This window comes from Topomyia yanbarensis, chromosome 2 (genome assembly GCF_030247195.1).
Source record: "Topomyia yanbarensis strain Yona2022 chromosome 2, ASM3024719v1, whole genome shotgun sequence".
NCBI lineage: Eukaryota > Metazoa > Arthropoda > Insecta > Diptera > Culicidae > Topomyia > Topomyia yanbarensis.
In genome coordinates this window covers 353,194,857-353,220,615 of record NC_080671.1, presented here as the reverse complement: position 1 = coordinate 353,220,615, position 25,759 = coordinate 353,194,857, and the positions used below count along the sequence as shown (strand labels likewise).

The following is a 25,759-nucleotide window of genomic DNA, read 5'->3' as shown; positions in this document are numbered from 1 at the left end:
CTATTGGATCTAACACGGTGCGTTTATTATTTGGAGACTGTAACCAACCTTGTTTTCTTTGAAAGAGCACCGACTCCTGTCATGTTTTCCAGAATTTTATTTCCACTAACTTTCGAGATAGAGCCAGGAGGTCAAAGACAAAGTTTTATAAAATTCTACTACGAGAAAACTTACTGAACATGAAAACTCTCCAAAATGTAATAGTGTGGAGATAAAGCACGTTGTTTGTGGAAGGCACCCAAAAATCGTTTTTTCATTAAAGCTTTTTTCTAAGATTTTTGCAATTCTTCAAATGTTCTATGAAGTTGTTGAAATTACAAAATTACAGAAGACGTTAACATTTTGTCGTGACTAACAACTTACCTTTCAATATAGGGGCCCCTTTTCAAAATTTCGGAAGAAAAATGATGTAAGATTTTGAACGCTTATATTTTTTGTTGTACTGAATGGATTTAATCAATTTCTTCGGCATTTTGTCGAAAATATTTGTACCAATGTTGTATTAAATTTTGGAATATATAGGACATTCATTATCAACGGAAAAATAGTGTTTTGAAAAATCTTTCGAAAACGACTCGGAAAAGTGAAAATTTTCAGCCCATCCCGCACAGAGCCGTCAAAATGGTGCAGCAAATGAACAATAAAATAATGAAAAGTTTATATATAGGTCCACTACATGTTTGTTCCTATAATTATTCGTACTGGGTTGCTTGACGAGAGCAGTTGGTGGGGGAAAGCCGGCATATTAGTATTGGTTAAGCCATTAGAAGCCGGACGGAAAGGAAAGGCTCATGCACGCCACGAGAACGAGCGAGAAAGCGATAGTAGTGCATATTAGCGAAAGCGTTACGTACATTTTGAACCTTAATAACTTTTCTTCTACTAAACGGATTGCCAATCTTTTTTCATAAATCGGAAGGAAAACGTTCAACGCTTGCTACCGATACGTTGTTTGCTATATAAAATTTGTTTAAATAGTTCGAAAACTACTTTAAATGAGAATTAACATTAATGATAAAACCTATAAATAGGGGTGTAGCAGCTTTTCTCAAAGCCAGACGTGTGTAAGACGCAGTGCATAACAGACGTGCGTGGTCATGAGAAGCTGCATCGGACGACCAATCAAATCGGCTATCACCGAAGAGAAGAAAAACGTTGGTGGCGGTGAGAAGGCCAAAAAGCCAAAGGCTAAGAAACGCAGTCACTGAAAAGGCGGTAGTAACTTCCACTAAAATTGCCACCAAAATATCGAAGGCTGCAAAGCGTACTCATTCGGTGTGAGCTGCGAAAGGGGAAAGATGTATGTACGCAGTAAAAACAATCGTCGGCAAGATTTGAATTGTTTCAAAAGATTCTCGTCTTGTATCAACATAGTTATCTACAAACCGTCCTTATTAGGACGAATGCAAAATGGAAAAAGAATTCAATTAGAAAGTTTCTTTTATTAACTAGTACTAAGTTTGCGCTTGTTAATTCTGTACTTTTACCAGTGAATCATAAGAAATTTTTTTCTAATCTACAAACCCGAAGGTTTTTGCAAATCCTTCCAAGAAAATCAGTGAATGTCGCAACTCTGCCACTAAGCGAAAGCTACACCAAAACGAATGATGAAAAGATGGGTTGGTAATGTATATGACATAACAGGGGTGTCGTGATCACACTTCGAAGTTATTTCAAATCTTGCAAAGCATAAATTGACATAATTTCAATGATTGTTCCTATATGAATAAAATGACAAATTTTCAGTTTAACACGGCAATAACTTTGCAATTTGTAGAACAATTTTATATCTTTAGTTACCATATATTCACTGTTATCTCTTCCAAATAACTTAACCCTCTGCTGCCAACCCCGTGGTTTTGCAGGGTTACGGAGAATCATTGTAAAATGTCCAATACATGATTTTATGTTGTTACCTCCACTAAAACCACTTCAGAACACTCCCACCTGTCATACATGTACATTGTCTGCTTGTTGAAATCATTATATGAAATTATTGACCTGTATTCAACGCGGAGAACTCGGTAATAAAATTGTTTTGCTGAATATACTAACGAACGGGATCCCCAGGAAAATTTCGCTGAGCTCGGTGAATCAAACTTAATGCGTAAAATTTAGCCATTTGAAAGAGATACAAGCAGAATTTTAAGAATATGATCATCGCGGTTATGTCCCGGACATTACCCGCCCCTAGTTTTTCGCTAAGAGTGTTCATTTCTGTACGAAAAAGATTCCGATGGTTGTTTCGAGAGATTTTAACATTGATAACTCAAAGCAAGAAAATTGTTCATTTCATGAATGAATGTCTCAACGAGCTTAGAATCCAGCGCATCCCCTATCAACGCAGACGCCAACAACAAAGGTTCTTTTCAGAACCACCATAATTATTATAAAGAATAACTTGAAACATTCCCACATATTTCATTGAGTATCATTCGATTTGAATTACAAGTCAAACGAGTAGTCACGACACTCCGGTTATGTCCTAGACATTACCCACCCATCTTTTTTTTATTTCAGAACTTAGGAGTTGTTAAATAAAGTGGATTAAAAACACCGCCACTTTGACCGTCAATTATTAAAAGATGTGGAAATATGTGAAATACATTTCGATTCTATGAGAAAGACACTGAAAAGTACTACAAGAAAAAATACAATTGGACATAAACAATATCGCCTTGATGTCAAAGAAAAAGTTACAGGAAATGTTAAATGCGAATAACTTATGAAAAGGTCGTACTAAAATAAAATAATTTTGTTGTTAAAACATAATTTCAAATATCTCGAGAACTACCACAATTCAGAAATTTTTTGTTATAAGTATTTTAATTTAAAATGGAATTTAGAATCATATTCAAAAAGAAAATTGTATTTTTGACTGCAAATAGTATGAATTACAAAAATATGTCAAAAGTTGTTGTTAGGAAAACTTTTTTATTGAAAGCTTCTCCATGATCTTAATACACTAAAAATGTTTCTTTTACGTCTTTAAAACGATAAACATTAGACTTTTGACATTTTATGATGGGGTAACGTGAATAAATTTTAAAAAGGGCATAACCACACGAATTAACTGTTTTTGCTGGAACAAAATTCCAAATATCTTGTAAACTATCACATTTTGGAAGATTTTTGTTAAATGGATTTTGATTTAAACGATACGGGTTTTGTTGAAAAAATATAAAAAATTTAAAAAAATGTTTTTTTTTGCAATTTAAATTTTTAACACAAATATTTGTTTTTTTGTGAAAAATGACAACATTTTTTCAATGTATATTTTTTGTACAGTACTGTTCATTCCCTATAACTCGTTCTCAGAAAGATGATTGATACAAAACTTATTAAAATGGGATTATTTCCTTGAATTTCTTAGTCTATATCAATAATGACTAACCAAAATCGTTTTGACCACATTGGTCACCTATGACGGTTCTTGATTCTATATAAGCAGGAACTGAAAAATGCTCAAAGGGGAGAGTAAAGGAAAATTTCAAAAAGGTATCATCCATAAATGACGTAGCATTATATGGGGGAGGGGGAGTTTTTAATTTTGTGATGATGTGTGACGACGGGAGGGGGGGTAGGGGGTCATGTCAGGCTACGTAGCTTTTTTAAAAGGGAATTATTAACATCGTTTTTTATTTAAAAAAAATCCGCGACAGGGGGGGGGGGAGAATTACCGTCAAGCTACGTAATTACCAGGGGGTATTTAGAGGTTTGTGACGAAATGCTACGATGGGAGAGGAGGTGTTAAAAATTACTCAAAAAATGCTGCGTCATTTATGGATGATCCCAAACGAATTTACAGTTTTGATGCCAGAGTTTATGTAATTTTGAAAAAAAAAATGTTTAGATGAAAATTTACTTTTTTGGACTTTGGCACATTTTTGCTATATAGAAAGGTTATACAATTACTCTAAACATCGCCAACCTAATCCTGGCCATTTTTTTTATACTAAGATAGGTTTTCTATATTTTAACAGGGGCGTAACTAGGGGTATGCGGTGAGTTGTTAACTCTCCCCCACATCACACGCCATTCTTCCCGGCGAACATGATTCTGTTCGTAGCGGTTGTCAGATTCAATATGTAAATGAACAGTTTGATTCGTAATTAATTTGGCGAGGTATTGACTTATGAGATTGTTTGACACGTTTGTCTGAAAAATTATATCACAGTTGATTTTCTTACTTGTGCTACTACATATTACAAGAAAAAAATCCGTTCACAAAATTTATGAACAAAAAATATGATTTTCGTGTATAAAATACAGTAATCGAACAATTTTTTTTTTGAAATGATGGCACGTAGAAATGTCTACGCCCTTTTAAAAATTGCTCTTGATTAAAAATAATCTTACTGATGAGCCTAACACAGTGGCCATTGACTTCAGGTCTTTTCGCATAAGACCAAGTATTCGTGATGTAGAACATCTGCTGAAAATGTAGCTTCGGATTTCGGATGTCACCTCCATACAGCTTGAGCACGTCAGGCATGCGGTGCTGATAACCTTCAACAAATTCGCCCAGGCGAAAAGATTCATTTCGCGGAACAACTTAAAACACGTCCTTGTTTATGACAACGCTGAAATCAAGATCCCTATATACATGGATAATGGAAATATAGAAGTTAAATTACATGATTTTCTCTCCACTTACTTGCAAAGTGGCAATTAAAAGATTCATGTTGTATTTCGGAGCAGTGGAATCTATTACGGAGGACACATGGAGATACTACTTTCCAGGTATTTCAAATGACGTCTTTGTGATGAGAATGCGGTTAGACCAACCCATTCCCTCCTACCTTACCCTGCAATACAAAACAGAAGGGGGTAATACCATTACACAGCGAACTCTTTGTACATAACAAGGACAAACTATTACGTGCCAATTCTGTGAACAAACGGCGCACTACGGACAACCCTGCCCAGAAACTGCTAAGGAAAACTCAGTTGCAGAAAAAAATGCCAACACCCAAGCCCCAATATCCTTACCTGAACCACAATAGGCAATAATGACAACTGGAAATGCTGCGTCAAGTACTTCAAACTTAACAACTAATACCACCAGTGAAGAAGCTACCACCAAGGATGGAGTGTTCACATTCATGACCCGCAAGGGCAAGAAGCCAGGAAGAACATCTGATCGCGAGTATCAAGGCAGTAATCAAGATGATGATACGGACGTAAACGACAACGAGAGAGACGTGATAACCCTGAAGTTGACGAAAGAAGGAACATCTTCCCGACGCGAAAAAAGATCTCCGCTCGCAATAACAAGTTGCACGCACGGGATCTTACAGGCTCAAAATAAAATGTATTGTAATTTTTATTTATTACATATTGTAAATATATAAAAGACCCATGGCTCCTCTAAGCTAACGCATTGAGCCGTGTCAAATAAATGAATTAAACAAAATCTTACTGATTGTGAAAAATGTTTAGTCTTCCATGCCGGTGAATCGTGTAAAGTTTCATAGGAATCAAAGATGGTCGGTCACGATTTTAAATATTTTCGGACTAATCTTTGTGGAATTTCTCAAAAGCCGAAGCTAAATTATTCCTGCAATAAGTTTGTGTCGGTTTTTTGTGACAAAGTCGAAACGCACCCATGGCTTTATTAAGTTAGGATTTGTGGCCTTCACTAGGGGTTTCACCAAAACAATTCGCCTCAGGGAGAAATTTTGGTGTTCACTATTTTTTTCTCTTTAGAGAGAAATATAGTATAGTGCTTTCACATTGGCCTGCTAAACCAAAACTAGTCGTAATTTCATATCTGACCACGGTGCAATCGTCAAAAGGCACTAAAAATGACAATTTTTTAGCTATTTCAGGATTTCTACAAAAAATATCCAAAATAACACCCATTGTTGTGAATAAAAACAGGAATTTCACAGTAATACCCATCGATATGCATCATAAAATTTCATATTGGAAGCTAGACATTCTCAATGCGGGGTTCTTAATAAGTATACCCAAAGAAGAGCAATTTTTAGTATTTTATAAACTTTATAAATTTGTAAATTTTATTCAGTGAAAAAACATAAAATTACTCAAAGCCAAATAAAATCATCTTGGTTTTTATACCGCTCTATTGTTTATGAAATAGGGTGCTTTTTATGAATTTGTCTGTCCCAAGTTATTCGTTATATTCCAAAGAAGCCTGAACTACTTCAAATTTTGTTTTGTTTTCCAAAACGCAAAAGTTTACAAGTACGTTTTAAGTTTGGTATGGCGGCACCAAGGTATGGTGTGACTCTCATCTATGTAGTTTTCAAGTTATTAGAAAAAAAATCGACAAGTTCATCATATTTTATGAAATACCAATAATTTAGCACTAACTCTCTCCACGGAGGGCAGCACATCCTCACGCGGTCGCTTGCTATTTTCGTAAACCTTCACCGCACCAATCTCAATTCCCCCAGCCTATTTACACCAACTCGTAGACAATTGCCGTGTAAATTACCACAAACAGCGCTGGCCGCTCTCACGGACACGTACTCCACCTTGTGGCCTGAGGGTATATAGTGGTCGAAAAGAAATTATCGGCTAACTCCACCGACACGGCCGGCGCTAGTGGTCGCTATACGTACCGGTGCAAACGCGAACCCGCTCCCCATATCTTCATGTAGGTGACCGTGAAAATGGTGTTCGTTACTGCATTATTGCCAGACACGAAACCGGTGGACTAAACTATGTGCGCTTGAAGTTACGGGTGCAGCCAGGGGAAAGGAAAGCGGACGAGTTGGTACAACTAGCCATGGCTGTTGGGAACGTAATTAATAGTAGCGATGATGGCATAATTGTACGGAAAGAACATGCGAGATTGATATCTTCTCCGACAAGTGGAGAAAGAATTGAAATGTACCAGCGATTTATTAGGTGCGCACTTGTAGCAACCCTCTCGTCCGCCGGCTGTGATGAAAGATCTATGCGTGTCTTACCTTTGGAAGGTGTGTTGCGTAATATTGTTTCATCTACTGCGGTTTATATTCATGTTATTTCATATCTGTTCTAGTAGTTTAGCAATAATGACTGCGACTCTATTCCGAGTTCAAGCTCATGTTCGATTTAAGAAGGTAATTGTTACTGTTATATTTTTATTTACAATTTTGTTTATTCATAGTATAGTTTACCTGAGTTTAAATAACTAGAAGTCAGTCGCAAGTCTTGAGTATATACCTGGAATTGAAACAAAGAAAAACTTTAGTTCATCGTGTTGGTTATTACTCTATCGTTTTAGTAGGCATGTTGCAGGTCGATAGAGATAAGAAATTTTGTCGAAATTTTTCGCCAATTCTTTTTCTTTCGAATATCGTCAAACTAATTGCTTTGTTCATTTAACCACGTGCCACAATTGGGCACGCGCTTATCTTCAAAATACAAACTTTTCTGGAGCCTTCGAATCAAGATACTCTACATTTTGTAACATTATTTACCTTACAAAATTGCTCTATTTCGTCTACGGCTCCTGTTAAGACATTATTAAAGTGGAAAACTCAAAACCTTTACCGATGCCATCCTACCCAACAACCAATTCGCATGCTAATTCGTGTGACTTTTCTCGTATCATTCGGCACGGCTAGAATTATGCCCTACTTCCCGGTGACTCGCCAATCGAAAGCTACCACCGAAGAAGACTTACTAACATTCCGAGCACGTCCTGCCAATTGACAGCACCTTTATTGTTCAACCAGTGCGGCGTAGAACTAAAATAATAATAATAATAAACGATAGAGGCAAAATGCGCTGCTATTGACGGGGTCTTTTCCGACTTAGTCTCAGAAAGTTTATACAGAAAATTGTAAACGTTCACTAGAAATTTACATATCAGCGCTAGAACTACAAACTGTCTGGCGTGTCGGCGGCGCCTCAAGTAGTTCTACAATGTGTTCTAACTGCTGAAACGGAGAAATCATAACCTATGAGAACACGGTGGGCGTTGGGCGTGGGGGATGAGCTCTAAGCAGATCAGGAAGTTGAACGCGACGCGCTGCGGCTAATTCTGAAAGGCAGGGGATGTGCTGCTTACTAATCCTGGCTACCGATGTGCTATCATGGTTGACTGTTGAATGTGCAATTCGCGTATCGTGGGGGGATTCCAATGGAACCAGATATTTGCATGTTTGAATAATTTGTTGATTGTGTACAGATTTGTTTCGATTTGCATTTTAACAACGTGGGAGTACGTGACGATAAGCGAATTGTGTCATACACAAAGTCTTTTAAATTGTTTTGTTTTCTTGGTTACTCATCGAGATTACAAAATAACGATCTAACTCTACAATGCAATGTGGTGATCTAGGTCTGTAGGTATTGCTTACACGCACGTGCTCAAACCGTTAAGAGGATCCTCTACTCTCGGGTTCGGAAGATCAGCTGTTTTTGGAAAATAAATTGCAAATTTTATTTTAAAGCTATATTACATGTTTTAACTTTTAAATTTTAAATTTGAAGACCAGAAACAAACATTGGCAAAAAAACATCATTGATTACATTGCTGTTGAAACCAAGAGGGTGATATGACGTCACATTATCGTAGTCAACATAAGAGCATTGATTGTAACGAAATTTGTTCTAAATACGAACGAGGAGCACTTTTGTTTGCATCAAATCAAAGAAAGTGTGCATTGTTTTCCATTGTTTACTGCAACAGCTCTTTGTTAATGACATTTCAACCGATTTTGACGTTGTCAAACTGACCTCCATCCATCGGTGGAATATCCATGTATCCTATTGTCAAACTCTGTATGTAGAGATAGAGACGTCAGTTACCTGTTTGAAACTTAAGACTTTTCATAAAAGCATTGGCACGATTCAAATTTTTTTTGATTATTCAGTAAACATACACAATAATACATACTTCATTAGTGTTTGTACCTACGAACTTCTATTCTCACAAACAGTGACGCTATGCTGAACAACTCGGATACAAACACGAAAGCATACATAACATCTGTTCGCAAGTGTTTGAATTAAGCGATGATATTTTCACGCAGTGTTATGCAGCAAAATATATGTACTCTCAGTCATCCATCGAGAATGTAAACAAATGGTTTGTGCTCAAACATATTTTTGATGGCCCTTTGCTACAATTGCGGAGTGCACTGGATTTGTATGTCCTAGGAGGACAAAAACAACTTAAATGATCAATTAACATTTCTTCTCTAATGTGCAAAACCCATTATGCATTATGTCCCAGCCCTGATTCACGCCCATTAAAAAACGAGATGCCGTGTGTTTATAGGTTAAATGATACACAGAGTTGCTATCACTGTCTACGCACCGTATGTTTCCATATGTATTAGTGCAGGATTTTTCTAAAACCAATACACTGATAACGTTTAATTTACCGATATATTCCTAATCGTGGGATTGTGTAAGTTTCTACGGTGCAATTAGAGATGTCTGATTTTTGCAAATAATCGATTATCCGTTAATCGAGTAATTTTCAAGAGCTTGATTCAATTAATCGACCAAGAGCTTGAGCTTGTGAGCTTGTGCGATCATCCCTGGCTGCTATTCCGTTATCGATCTGGACTAGCTGAAGTTTTTTTTTCCGAGAATTGTCCTACTGGAGCTGTAGAGCTAGATTCTCGGAAGGGTTCCCCGTCAGAATCACATACTACAATTTGCAGACGAGACAGGCAATGTCGCCCAATAAAACACTGCATTAGGCCAATTGTAGCGGGCCGTGATTCTGAATGTGATATTCATTGTACGGTTTAGGTATGTGCGGGCGTAGGGACTCGCGATCACGTGTATCATCGCGAAGAGCTCGAGCATTTGTAGTTAACGTCTTCGATCGCGTGTGCGTTTGTATGTCTCGTGTGCTAACGTGTATGTAACTTCGCGTGTATAAATTCTATTTTATAACCGTATGCCTTTCGCATATTCGCATGTGTTCTTGGATAATCGCGCACGGACCGCGAGTCTAATACTTTATTTTTTGGTGTACTTCTAAGATGCTAAAATAGTGTGAGATCTTCTATATCACTAGAGTGCCCGCTGAAGTCGCCATGGACGTGGATTGTGTATTTTTGTTTGATCGCGCGCGGACCCTGAATCTGAAGCTTAATTTTTAGTGTATGATACAGATAGTAGTCCGTTTCCCCATATCACTTGAGTTCTAGGTCATGTCACCATGGAACGTGTTGTTTAGTGAATATGAGTGTCCTTTTTTGATTGGTTCAACTGAAGGCATTATTCCAGACTGGTAAAACTTTCGGACGTGACCGTTTCATGATCGCGCGAGTGGTGGGTTAATGTTTGAGACCGCGTATGGAAGTTTAAAGATGCCACGTTTACTTAATTACCGGGGTGTTTTCATGTAGGCGAAATCGCGGGCGTAAGTATATGTGGATTATTGCAATTGCATGGTCGCGTTTGTGGCCAGTTTTGTGTTATCGCGAAAGCCACGAGCGTTTGTACCTATATGAGTATAGATAGCGTATAGCAGAGATATACTAATAAAAGGAATCATAACATGCTGAATAAAGAAAAAAAGATGCAAAGAGCTTGACTAGAACTGTATAAATTGAACAATACTATTTTGGTATACATAAATAATGGAAAAGCAAACTAATAGATGCACAGAAGAAACAGGCCAATGAAGTAGAATAGAAAACACATGGAACATGCAATCAAACTCGTCTAAATGCAGCAAATGTTGTATATTTATCATTACCGACAATTGCATGCTGTTAGACTTTCATCATGCTATGCTGGCCGGGAATGGATGACTCATTTGCGTCGGTAAATTTATTTTACCCTAATTTATCCAGCCCGACTTTCCCCAATGAATAGAACTAAATGCTCAGATTGATCACCAGAAGAATTAGCCACTATTCTATCATATACGTCAGTTCTGCATCCATTCCCTGACCCAACTGTCACAAATACTCAGACGAATACATACATAGATACACATACGACTAGCACATAACAGTTGTACACTAGTACGAAAAACAACGATTATCACAAAGCTACAACTAATAGGTTTCTACTTATTCTACTTTATTAAATTAATTTAATTATTAAATTAATTTAATTGGTATATGCACGATGACGAAGTCGACCGATAAATGGACACACAATGACTCCCTCCGTGAGCCCCGTCCACGAATACCACCAATAGAACAATATTTGCAAACATGGCACACAGCAAAAGTCAATCTACGTCGATCCGCCAGTCGGCCACGCCACCGCCCATAGACCAGTGGTTTAGCGTTAGTATGCGCTGGTGCGGAGTATGAAAAGACATATAACATAAAAAAGGCGCATAAGCCCTCTCGGTCTCCTCGACGCACCACAATCGAGGTGTAATGCAGTACCCATCTTAAAGCAATTGATGCTTGATGATGTTTGCAAAACCGTCAAACCCCTAAATCTTGGGGAGGGATCGATCTGGACTAGCTGAAGTTGCACAGAAAATTTAGTAGATAATTTTGCCTGGGAAACATCTTTCAATGTGTAACTTTTGACAATCCTAGTGTTTTTATTGATCAATCTCGGCGCCGGCTAGGCCCGAACGTAGATCGCGGAAGCAAAGGGAAGGGATATTAGTCCATTGCTTGCTTTTGCTAGAGGTCGTATATACTACAACGCACTCCACAAGTATCACGGGAGGAGGAGATATTTATTGGTAAGTATAGAAGTTGGATTTTACATCTTCTTTACCGACGCCAGAGACTCCATTATCTGGACTAGATATCGATCCATCATCTCATGGACCGGGGACCAATGGTTTTACTTCCCTTCCGAAGGAAGACGTGACCACGGATTTTTTCACTTAGAAAAATCTCAACGACCTCGGTTGGGATTAAACCCCGACCAACTGGAATGAGTGGCGGTCGCGCTTACCACTCAACCACCAGCGCCGTCGGATTCGATTAATCGACCAAGGCAATCGATAAATATCAATAATCGATTAAGTAGGAAATTTTAGCGACACAAGAAACGATTGCAAGAAGAAAATGGAGCATCTAGATGTCCAGAATCGAAAAGGCTTCGTTTTGTAGGGACAAACGCCATCAAATTACGTCGCCCGATCCGGCCAGATCCATGAACCTAATGGAAGCGATCTACAATGTGTTACGATCCAAACTATGGCGGAAAGAGACCTTGGTTTGAATCCATACAAAATCCGACAACATCCGAAAGAAGCTGTTCTGAAGCAACGAAAAAAGAAACTGAAAATATGCAAAATTCTAAACAGTTAGTTCGAACATCATCCTGCCGTCACCATTATATATTCGGATGAGAAATTATTCGATGTAAGTAGCAAAATTAAACATCAAAATAATAGGTACTCGGTAAAAATCTTGATTCCATTAATCCCAGTGACAAATGTGAAATGGATGGCGTGAAAATCAACCAGTTCGTCTACCTGAAGTTTTTACAGCAACATTTTTTGCTATGGATCAAAAATAAGTTTTTAAACGTTGAAATTTGCATTACCCAAAATTCAGCACCAGCACACGGGGTAAAAAGCGTGCAAACGTGGTGCCAGCATAATTTTCAGCATTTTTAGACCAACAAAATGTAGCCGGCAACAACATAATTAATTACAACACAATCGTCTGAACTCTCGATCGAAGCAGATCGTTTTCTTGTGCTGTGCATAGAGTGGATCAATATAAATATATACATTGTGAAGGCCAGTCATTGTTTGAGGCAGGCTTTGTTCGCCGGTGCCTAGGTTGGTGAAGTGAATAGTTCAATAACCGGACAAGCCGCTATATAAGCTAAGTATCTTTTTTTTTCTCATTTCCCTTTCCCCCGATCTATCGCTACTTCTTAGATCCCTTTCCCCTGAATATAAGTTTCATCTCTCGTTTACACCACGTGCTTTCCTCGTGCCTAAATGGCCGAGGGCGAAGTAACATTGGATGGGAATGATGTTCCCATGGATTTACCGGATAAACCCGAAATCACTCCCTCCTCTGATTCCCCCAGTCCTCCTCGTATTAAAACATACCCACCCAGCTCAACTGGGCCCTGGGTGGTCTATTTCCGGCCCATTACGAAATCGCTTAATATTTTAGAGATCTCACGGGAGCTGACTGCTAACTACCCGGCCGTAGCTCAGATAACACGTGTTAGAGCTAATAAGATACGCATATTAGTGAATGACCTCGACCAGGCAAACCAGATTGCTCGCAGCGAGCGCTTTACAAAGCAATTTAAGGTGTATATACCTTGTTTGGCAGTGGAGATCGACGGGGTCGTTGCCGAACCGGGTTTGAAGTGCGAAGACGTGTTGAAGTATGGAGTTGGTTGCTTTAAGGACCCCTCACTTGAACATGTGAAGATTCTGGAATGCAAGCAATTGTATTCAGCAAAAACTGAGAATAATAAGACAACTTATTCATTGTCAGACTCGATTCGGGTGACTTTCTCCGGGTCTTCCCTCCCCAAATATGTCCTCCTGGATAAGGTTCGTCTACCGGTTCGCCTGTTTGTACCGCGGGTAATGAACTGCAGCAATTGCAAGCAGCTGGGCCACACAGCCACCTATTGTGGCAATAAGAAAAGGTGCGGCAAATGCGAGGGAGAACATGAGGATGACGCTTGCAGTGGAGAAACTGAGAAGTGTATTTACTGCGGGGGCCTTCCGCATGATCTTAAATCATGCCCCGCGTACAAACAGCGCGGGGATAAAATTAAGCGCTCCCTTAAGGAACGCTCGAAGCGCTCTTATGCAGAAATTCTTAAGAATGCTTCGCCATCTGTCCCTTCCGAAAATTCCTTTGCTCTTTTGGCTGGCGTTGAGCAAGAATCTGACGACCCACAAGAGGGAACATCTTTGGTTAACCCAGGGGAGTCCAGGAAGAGGAAAAATCAAGCTTCCCCTAGATTGCCTCGTAAGGGTGCCAAGGTGTCGTCCACTCAGAGTGCGCCAACTACAATCAATAAATCCAACGGAAGTGATGCACTAAAGCCGAAGCAATTTGCTCCAGGACTTGGAAATTTTAATTCTAACAAGGAGTATCCACCACTTCCAGGGACACCAAAAACCCCAAGTGTTCCCTTTTTCCAAACAAATACTCAGTCCAGTAGCGGACTAATGAAATTTTCTGACATAGTGGACTTAATTTTCACAGCTTTCAATGTTACTGATCCTCTTAAAAGCATTCTGATACATTTTCTCCCTATGGTGCAAACATTTTTGAAGCAGTTGACTACTAAATGGCCCCTTGCAGCGATCGTATCCTTCGATGGCTAAGTCATCGAACGAGGTCACCGATTCGATCACTGTCCTACAGTGGAATTGCAGAAGTATCCTCCCGAAAATCGATTCCTTCAAATTCCTACTAAACAGTTTAAAATGTGATGTTTTCGCATTATGTGAAACTTGGTTAACTTCCGATATAAATCTCAACTTCCACGACTTTAATATAATCCGTCTGGATCGAGAAAACCCTTATGGAGGAGTACTTTTGGGGATCAAAAAGTGCTATTCTTTCAACCGAATTAACCTCCCTTCGACACCAGGCATTGAAATTATCGCTTGTCAAGTTCTAATCAAAGACCTTTGCATTGCTTCCATCTACATTCCTCCTAGAGCCTCGGTAGGGCACCGAACGCTTTGTAATATCACGGAATCCTTACCGGCCCCGCGGCTAGTTCTGGGAGACTTTAACTCGCACGGTACGGTATGGGGCTGTCTTCATGATGATAATAGATCAACATTAATCCAAGATCTTTGCGACAATTTCAACATGACCATCTTAAACACGGGAGAAATGACGCGGATTCCTACACCACCAGCACGCGCAAGCGCGTTGGATTTATCGCTATGCTCGACATCGCTACAGTTAGATTGCAGGTGGAAGGTGATCCCTGATCCCCACGGTAGCGATCATTTGCCTATCGTGATTTCAATTGCTAACGGTTCAAGACCATCGGAAACAATCAATGTCTCGTATGACCTCACACGGAACATTGATTGGAAGAGTTACGCGACCGCGATATCCGTTAAAATCGAATCCACTCAAGAACTTCCTCCGGAGGAAGAGTACAGGTTTTTGGCTGGCTTGATTCTCGACAGTGCGAATCAAGCTCAGACTAAACCAGTACCCAGCGCGAATACCCATGGACGGTCTCCCACCCTGTGGTGGGATAAAGAGTGCTCAGAGCTGTACGCGGAAAAGTCCACTGCATATAAGGCCTTCCGGGAAGACGGGTTACCCGCTAGCTATCAACAGTACGCGTCGTTAGAAAGGCGAATGAAGAGTCTAATGAAATCCAAAAAACGCAGTTATTGGCGCCGGTTCGTCGACGGGTTAACGAGAGAAACAGCGATGAGCACTCTTTGGGGTACGGCTCGACGTATGCGTAACCGTAATAGTACCAACGAGAATGTGGAATATTCAAACCGTTGGATATTCGCTTTCGCCAAGAAGATCTGTCCGGACTCTGTCCCGGTACAGAAAACGTGCCGCGCCGCGTCTCCTCACGATACCGCGAACGAAACACCGTTTTCGATGGTGGAGTTCTCACTTGCTCTCTTATCATGGAACAATAACGCCCCAGGGCTAGACAGAATCAAATTCAACTTGCTGAAGAATCTGCCTGACACTGCAAAAAGGCGCTTGTTGAATTTATTTAACAAGTTTCTTGAGGGTAACATTGTCCCTCATGACTGGAGGCAAGTGAAGGTCATTGCCATCCAAAAACCACGAAAACCAGCCTCCGACCACAACTCGTATCGGCCGATTGCAATGCTGTCCTGTATTCGGAAGTTGTTCGAGAAAATGATCTTGTATCGCCTCGACAATTGGGTTGAAGCAAATGGCTTACTGTCAGATATACAATTTGGCTTCCGCAAAGGCAAAGGGACGAACGATTGCCTTGCGTTGCTTTCTACAGAAATCCAAATGGCCTATGCTAACAAAGAGCAGATGGCATCAGTCTTCTTGGATATTAAGGGGGCTTTTGACTCAGTTTCTATCAACATTCTGTCAGAGAAGCTGCACCAGCATGGTCTTTCACCAATTTTAAATAACTTTTTGCTAAACCTGTTGTCTGAAAAGCACATGCACTTTTCGCATGGCGATTTAACAACATTGCGATTTAGCTACATGGGTCTTCCCCAGGGCTCATGTCTAAGTCCCCTGCTCTACAATTTCTACGTGAATGACATTGACGATTGTCTTGCCAATTCATGCACGCTAAGACAACTTGCAGACGACGGCGTGGTCTCTGTCACAGGGCCCAAAGCTGCCGACTTGCAAGGACCATTACAAAATACCTTGGACAATTTGTCTGCTTGGGCTCTTCAGCTGGGTATTGAGTTCTCCACGGAGAAAACTGAGTTGGTTGTTTTTTCTAGGAAGCGTGAGCCGGCGCAACTCCAGCTTCTATTAACGGGTGTAACGATCAATCAGGTTTTCACATTTAAATATCTCGGGGTCTGGTTCGACTCTAAAGGTACCTGGGGATGTCACATTAGGTATCTGAAACAGAAATGCCAACAAAGGATCAATTTTCTCCGAACAATAACTGGAACATGGTGGGGTGCCCACCCAGGAGACCTGATCAGGTTATACCAAACAACGATATTGTCGGTGATGGAGTACGGGTGTTTCAGTTTCCGCTCCGCTGCGAACATACACTTCATCAAACTGGAGAGAATCCAGTATCGTTGCTTGCGCATTGCCTTGGGTTGCATGCACTCGACCCATACGATGAGTCTCGAAGTGCTGGCGGGCGTTCTTCCGCTAAAAAATCGATTTTGGGAACTCTCATATCGATTGCTCATCCGATGCGACATTCTGAACCCGTTGGTGATTGAAAACTTCGAGAGGCTCGTCGAGCTTAATTCTCAAACCCGATTTATGGCCTTGTACTTCGACTACATGGCACAGAGCATTAATCCTTCTTCATATACTCCCAACCGTGTTCGTTTCCTAGATACTTCTGATTCTACTGTATTCTTCGACACATCCATGAAGGAAGAGATTCGTGGAATCCCGGACCATATACGCCCGCAAGTGATCCCCAATATATTTTATAATAAATTCCGAGAAGTCGACTGTGACAAAATGTTCTACACTGACGGATTAAATCTCGATGGGTCCACTGGCTTCGGTATCTTCAACAATACTATCACCGCCTTATTCAAGCTCAATGATCCCGCTTCAGTTTACGTCGCAGAGTTAGCTGCAATTCAGTACACCCTTGGGATCATCGACACTCTGCCCACAGATCACTACTTCATCATTTCGGACAGCCTCAGCTCCATCGAGGCTCTTCGTGCGATGAAGCCCAAAAAGCAATTCCCATATTTCCTGGGGAAGATACGGGAGTCCTTGTGTACGTTATCTGAAAAATCTTATCAAATTACCTTTGTTTAGGTCCCCTCTCATTGCTCTATCCCGGGCAATGAAAAGGCCGACTCATTAGCAAAGGTGGGCGCATTAAATGGTGACATATATGAAAGACCAAACTGCTTCAACGAATTTTTTAGTATTTGTCGTCAGAGGACACTCAGCAGTTGGCAAACCTCGTGGAGCAATGGTGAACTTGGACGATGGCTACATTCCATTACCCCAAAGGTATCAACGAAGTTCAGGGGGATGGATGTGGGTCGGGATTTTATTCGTGTAATGTCCCGACTTATGTCCAACCACTACACCTTGGATGCGCATTTGCGGCGTATTGGGCTTGCGGAGAGTAGTCTGTGCGCTTGTGACGAGGGCTATCACGACATCGAGCACGTTGTCTGGGTATGCGCCGGGTATTTGGACGCCAGGTCTCAGTTAAAGGATTCCCTTCGGGCCCGAGGTAGACCACCCAATGTCCCAGTCCGAGATATGCTGGCAAATCGTGATTTCCCCTATATGTCCCTTATTTATACTTTCATAAAAACGATAAATATCCCAATTTAGCCCCTCTCTTTTTATTTCTCGTTTTAGAAGTTTTCTCCTGCCTTTTGGGACCAATCAGCTCCAGACTGCAACTATGTAACCGCCGTCGCACTTACCACTACGGAATCTGAAGCGAGAGCGACTCGAGGTCCGATGACTTTTGAAGGATTCCCCGCGGGTCCGAAGAATACCATCCGTGAACCCGACCTACTAGACTGAGGCGCTAATTTGTTTCGCTGATCTCCCGTTTGCCCGAAAGTTGCAAGTTTTGCTCTTCTCTCCCGGTCACCATCTACGCTTTCTCTCCCCTGTCCTTGATACAACTGCTTCTACAGCCCCCCTCTGAATATCTTGACCAAGCATAAGTCTCCGCTAAAAAAGTTCAAATTTGTATTCTGTATTCCTAGTTTTAAGATAGTTGTAATTTTACCTTTGTTAAAACTATTGTCCCCCATCTTGTAAATAGAATTGTATCCCTAGTTTTAAAACACCGGTGAATTTTCTCATAAACATTTGTTCCCCCTTTTGTGTACCAAACTATATTGTTAGTTTTAAGATAACTGTAAATATTTCCTAAAAAACTATTACTATTGAATTCCTTGTTTTAAAATTTTTCATAAAAAAAAATCTTTTGCTCCCTCTCTTGTATATAGAATCTTATTTCTAGTCTTAAGATAGCTGTAAAAATTTTCTTTTTAAAAAAAAATATTTCACCATTGTAACCTCCTAGTTTTAAAATATCCAAAATGTAAAAACAAAGGAATTTGGCACCGCCAAGCTAACGCATTTGTGCCTATCAAATAAACGAAATGAATAAAAAAAATAAATAATTAATTACAAAACACATGATTTTTGTAAAAACGTGATTGATCCACAATTCATGGCACTTAATTTACGATTTTGGCAACAATTTTTTTCCATGTATTTTGTTAGGATATTATGTTGCTCTTTCATAGCTGTTAATGTTGACATCCAAATAACGGATGTTCAATAAAAAAACGCTTTTAATCCACCTAACAGTGTGATGAGACATTTCTTATAACTCTTATCACTCTCTTCGGATATTATATCGTTTGAGAACTTTTAGAACTTGATGCTTCGCGATGTTTTTGATAACGCATACTACATGGGATAGTGGCAGGACTCAGAGAATCGCTCAAATCAGCATAGGACAACATCAGTGCTAGAAATCTCAAACCAAATCAATGGGAAAGCGAAAAAATGGCCAATAAAATAGACATACAAACGAATTATTGCTAATGCTCTGTTAATAAAATATCTAAATTCCTCAATAAATGCATTGTGGTGGGAAAACTGAATTTTCCTAAAGGGGTTATGTATATTGTACTGAGCCAAAAAATCGATTTTTTTTAATCGATTTGTGGTTCATACTTTACTCAAATTTACAACGCGACTGAGTACTAAGAAATCAACGCTTTTTCTTGAAAAAAGCTATAGTAGCAGTGATACCATTCAAAGAAAATCAACAGTGAATATTTCCAGACTTGGTTTTATTTCCTATTTAAGAACTATTGTGTTTTTTACATCCTAGATTGCTTGATTCAGTGATCGAAACCCAAAACTTCATAAAGTATTTGAAATTATTAAATTAAAATTTGTGTTTGCTATTGAAATTGACAAAATGATAGTATATATAGAATATAGTTCCTTTGGCGTTGGTTAATTTTTCGGTCCCACCTATCAGCATTGAAGTATCGCCCTTACGTTTTTTTACAATACCAATTTTACAATTTGTGGGAGTTTGGTGAAAATCGATCTTACTGTCCAAACGGCATAATTCCGAAACCGTAATTTTTGAAGTTTTAAAATTATGCAGAATTAATTTTTCAGACAATAGTAACAGAGTTCGTGTCTTTAGCAAATTTGTTGAGACTTTATTGTAGTCATGAATATTAACCTGAGAAAATTCACCATAAATACTTCTTGGACGATATACCGTCAAAATTACTTTATCAAATGATGCGCTGCTCGTATGTAAAACTCATCGAAGATACTAAACCTCCGAAATTGGCGGTTTCAAAATGATGCTATCTTGACCTTAAATTATTGTTTTGGAACATTTGACCTATACATATAAGTCATACAACAAAAATCAAATTCTCATCAAAATCGACCAGGACCTGCTAGAGTCGAATGGAAATCGTCATTTTTCATAAATTTCGCTCTACATTCGGAAAATGTTATCCTCGTTATTAATCATATTACGTTTTCGTCTCAACTCGACGCATTCCCAAAATAAAAACCTATTTTGATCCACCTAGTGGTGCAATTGGGTTTTTCTCATTTGTCCAGACTACGATTCCATGGCTGGTTATGTTCAATACGATGGTGGAAATGAATATTACATGTTCAGTACAATTTGCACATACGTACAATGGATCGACAGCCACGATCTTGAGATACTATGTGATACTGAAACATCGCTTGACCGCCGCTGGTTTCAAGCGATGTTTCAGTATCACATAGTAAGATCCGGGAGGTCCGGGTCCTGCCGAAAATTTTCAACTTGTTAAGAAATTTTAAACTAGTTTTAATTTTAAAACAGCAACCCCTCACTGCATACTCCCTCCGGGCCGGTATGATTGACGATTTTTGGAGTGATTGCATAACCTTTCTATATGAGAAAGGCAAAAAAGTCTAAAAAAATCAATTTTTTTCAAACATTATTTTTTCGAGTTTATATCAAATCTCAATGGTTCATGCATTTTAAAGTCATTTGGCATCAAAAATACAAATTTGATTTTGAAAATTTTTCATTTCAGTTTATATGGGAATTTGCTGTGTGATTGCACTCTTCAACTCCTAACTCCGGAACCGGAAGTCCAATCAATAAAAAAATCAATTGCAGCCGATGGGAAGGTTGTACCTTTCATTTGAGACTAACTTTGTGCAAATCGATCCAGCCATCTCTGATTAACAGAGGTCATATTTTTTTCCACATACACACATACACACACATGCATACATACACACACATACATTTTCCTATCTCGACGAACTGAGTCGATTAGCATATGACACTCGGCCCTCCCGGTCGGGATTAGATTGACGAATTTTAGAGTGAATGAGAAAGGCAAACACATTTTTAACAAATGTTTCATAGACATTAAATCAATTTTAACTTCGCTTTTTATTAAATAAAGACCCTCATTACAGTACATCTCTACAAAAGCGAGCTCAATTTGAAAAGAAATCTGAGGATTATGATTGATTACAGAACTCTGGAATTTTCTATTGGAATGATTTCAGGCAGGAATTTGATATTGATGCTATTAGGCAAATGTGAAATCAAGACCAACAGATCAATTACATATCAGGACCCCATTCTGACAATTTATCAAAAGTCCTCATGATGTTTACAACAACAGGTTATCAATGTACGGATCAGATAATTGTTATTGTAATACTGAATTAAATCAATTTGCATCAATAAATTTTCAATTGCAATTCAATATATTTTTTGGGTGTGGTAGGGAGGGAGTTGTTAAACCCCAAAACCTTCTCTTGGCTACGCCGTTGCTTGGAGTTATTTACTTCACTTTCATTTTCCGATATGTTTCCGATCGATCCGTTGGTTATAAGTTAGAAAAATTGCAGTCAGAAGGTTCGTACAAATGAACATTTTTGCACTGATAAGGTATCAAGTTCCTTCCAGACAACTTGGAAGTGTTCGGTGATTATTTCTAGCGGTTGTAGATAGAAAAATGAAATACAAAATTCGTTTTATCGTAATGTTTTTTTAATTTCAATGGATTATTACTATATTGAACAATAAATGGGCGACAAAAGTTAATCCACAAACAACAAGCCATAACTTTTAAAGTATTCAAAATAGATATTTTATGTCTTCAGTAAAGTTATTCGCAAAAGTAAGAGCTACAAATTTGCTGAAGGCATCATTTCGATATAACCACTTCCAAGAAAATTTGTGAAAATATCTCACGCATAGGGAGATTAATCAGTAAAAGCACAATACCAAAAGAAAGGGCGTATTGCCTCCATTATATTCTCCGAAGATACTATTGACCTATAATAAGCCGTTTTGGCGTTAATAATAGATTACATGTTTTTGGTCATATTTCTGGCAATGGGAAATGATAAAAATCTTTCGTCCGCATTCAATGTTAAATATCTCTTTTGATAATGGTCCGATTTCAACAATCTATAGCTTCTTTGAAAGGTATTCGTTAAAGCTGTCTAAAACATATAACGTGTTAATCTATGTTTTCAATTCCGGCAGATAATTTAAAAAAACTGCAAAAAACGCCATTTTTACACATTCAAACATTCATATCTTGGAAACTAAACATCAGAATCAAAAACAAATTAATAGCGTTCATACTGTTTTTTAGTTCTTTCATTTAAAATTGGTTTGGATAAGATCGGTTCAGCCATTGCTGAGAAACACGAATGAGAATTTGTCCGTTACATACACACACACACAGACACACACACACACACACAGACATTGTCCCAAATCGTCGAGCTGAGTCGATTGGTATATAAGACTCGGCCCTCCGGGCCTCGGAAAAAATCTTGAAAGTTTGAGCGAATTCTATACATTTCTTTTATAAGAAATGTAAAAAGGAGAATGATTTTAATACCTTTCTATAAATAAAGTAAAGAACGTATTTTTTTTTTCTCCTAGAGAATTGCTCTCTTGCCTCGCAGCTGGTTCTTTTTGTACATGACAATTATACACGTGTAATTTTTATAAATTCATGACAAAAATCACAAATTTGTAAAATAAACCGTTTACGAAAAGTTCCCAAATATCATGTATAAAGTTCAAAGTTCCCGAGATCATGTATCATGAAACTGTTTGTGCTTTCACAAAACTTGTTCCCGTCAAAAATATATGGCGTAGCACCCGAATTGTAATTATTTTTTTAGGATTGTTTTTCATGATATTAGGATACACTGATTTGTATTGACTATATTGATCAAAACAACCGATATATGAACGATCTTCATGATTTTATGAGCTTAGTCACGATTACAATAATTTATGTGCATCATCATTTGTCTTACCCTGAGCAACGTGACAATATGTTCTGGATCATGAAAGCAAATCCATCGGTTTTGTGAACCATTTTAGGAAAATGATCTGACTCTGTAATGTATATTTGGCGCTCAGCGTAATTTCTAAGTCCAAATAGTTTTCTTATATGTTCTGCCCGTATTAGCGGGAAATATCTTTGTGAAATAGTTCATGGAACAAAAATTATTCACGAATAAATTTCTAAATTTCACTAATACACAAAATATATAGATATTTTATGATTTCGTGAACTGTTTAACGAGCACGAATGATGAATTTTGACTAATATACTAGGAATCTGGAATATATCCATGAATAGTATTTCGAGTTTCGTGATACAGTTGACGAGAAAATATCAGGACTGATTTTGTGAACTAATTCAGAATCACGAAAATTAGGTCATCATTATGATGTGATAAATTATAGATCAATTCACGTCCTATAGTAGGGCTGCACACAATGTCCCTAATTACACTAGTTTACAAGAAAAATGATATGGTCGTCAATGACTGGGCAGTGCGTAAGCCTCTTGTACCTGAAGGCATAAAATAGACCCCACTTGCGGTCCTTAGCCTCCTGCCCAGTAACTCCTAGCCCTGGCCTCCCCGTGGCGTCGACTGGGATACGAGTAACCTTAGTGAAGATCGGGTAACCAACCCCGGTGGGAACTTTGGTCGTATGCTGACAGGGAAGGGGGGGGGGGGTTACCCTTCTTCGGAAGGTGTAAACCTGTCCTGGTGTCCAGGTGGGACCTTAAGCAGTCCTGGCACGATGACCCACCGGCGAGACAGGTGGTTGGCGTAGGCCCTATAAGCCGCCCCTTAAAAAACCCATATAACGAACAATACAGAAGAGAATACGACCCAGAACAATCGGCAACGACCCAGGCGACGAATAAAGGATCACGATTGGAAACTCGGAACATGGAATTGCAGATCGCTCGGCTTCGCAGGATGTGACAGGATAATCTACGACGAGCTACACCCCCGCAACTTCGATATCGTGGCGCTGCAGGAACTTTGCTGGACGGGACAGAAGGTGTGGAAAAGCGGGCATCGAGCGGCTACCTTCTACCAGAGCTGTGGTACAACCAACGAGCTGGGAACCGGCTTCATAGTGCTGGGCAAGATGCGCCAACGTGTGATCGGGTGGCAGCCGATCAACGCAAGGATGTGCAAGTTGAGGATCAAAGGCCGTTTCTTCAACTACAGCATCATCAACGTGCACTGCCCACACGAAGGGAGACCCGACGATGAGAAAGAAGCGTTCTACATGCAGCTGGAGCAGACGTACGACGGTTGCCCTTTGCGAGACGTGAAAATTGTCATCGGCGACATGAACGCACAGGTAGGAAGGGAGGCAATGTACAGACCGGTGATCGGGCCTAACAGCCTGCATTCCGTATCAAATGACAACGGCCAACGATGTGTGAACTTCGCAGCCTCCCGTGGAATGGTAATCCGAAGCACCTTCTTCCCTCGCAAAGATATCCACAAAGTCACCTGGAGATCACCGGACCAAGTAACAAAAAATCAAATCGACCACGTTCTAATCGACGGTAGATTCTTCTCGGACATCACAAACGTCCGCACTTATCGCAGTGCGAATATAGGTTCGGAACACCACCTGGTTGCAGTATGCTTGCGCTCAAAACTTTCGACAGTGCATAGCTCTCGTCGAAGCCGAACGCCGCGGCTAAACATTGAGCGGCTACAAGATGACAGAGTGGCTCAAGAATACGCGCAGCAGTTGGAAGTGGCACTACCAACGGAAGAGCAGCTAGGCGCAGTTGCCCTTGAAGATGGCTGGAGAGATATCCGATCCGCCATAGGTAGCACCGCAGCCACTGCACTAGGTACGGTGGGCCCGGACCGAAGAAGCGACTGGTACGACGGCGAATGCGAGCAGTTAGTCGAAGAGAAGAATGCAGCATGGGCGAGAATGCTGCAACACCGCACGAGGGCGAACGAGGCGAGATATAAACAGGCACGGAACAGGCAGAACTCGGTTTTCCGGACCGAGATCGCGAAGCGATGGAGCAGCTGTACCGCGCTAAAGACACACGGAAATTCTACGAGAAGTTGAACCGCTCGCGCAGGGGCCACGTACCACAGGCCGACATGTGCAGAGATACAAACGGGAATCTTCTCACGGACCAGTGTGAGGTGATCCAGAGGTGGCGGCAGCACTACGAAGAACACCTGAACGGCGATGCAGCAGACGACGAGGATGGCACGGTAACGCACCTGGGAGCACGCACGGAAGACATTACACTACCGGCTCCGGATCTCCAAGAAATCCAGGAGGAGATTAGCCGGCTCAAAAATAATAAAGCCGCTGGGGTTGACCAAATACCAAGCGAGCTACTAAAACACGGTGGCGAGCCACTGGCTAAAGCGCTGCACTGGGTGATTACCAAGATTTGGGAGGAGGAGATTTTACCGGAGGAGTGGATGGAAGCTGTCGTGTGTCTTATCTACAAAAAGGGCGACAAGCTGGATTGCTGTAATTACCGAGCAATCACCCTGCTGAACGCCGCCTACAAGGTACTCTCCCAAATATTATGCCGTCGACTATCACCAATTGCAAGAGAGTTCGTGGGGCAGTACCAGGCGGGTTTCATGAGCGAACGATCTACCACGGACCAGGTGTTCGCTCTTCGTCAAGTACTGCAGAAATGCCGCGAGTACAATGTGCCCACACATCATTTGTTCATCGACTTCAAAGCCGCATACGACACTATCGATCGAGATCAGCTATGGCAGATTATGCACGAGTACGGATTCCCGGACAAACTGACGCGATTAGTGAAGGCGACGATGGATCG

The 25,759-nt window shown here is 40.1% G+C and overlaps 1 protein-coding gene across 4 annotated transcripts in view; it reads right to left on the bottom strand.

Moving 5' to 3' along the window:
- Nucleotides 1-25,759, bottom strand: part of LOC131684257 (extracellular serine/threonine protein CG31145) — a 177,094-nt gene that overhangs the window by 79,008 nt on the left and 72,327 nt on the right. For 2 of the 4 annotated variants that reach the window (XM_058966952.1, XM_058966951.1), the window contains exon 2: nucleotides 7,134-7,179. The exons of the other annotated variants lie outside the window; for them this stretch is intronic. The gene's annotated coding sequence lies outside the window, so the exon portion shown is untranslated. The remainder of the gene's footprint in view (nucleotides 1-7,133; nucleotides 7,180-25,759) is intronic. 4 annotated transcript variants of the gene reach the window in all.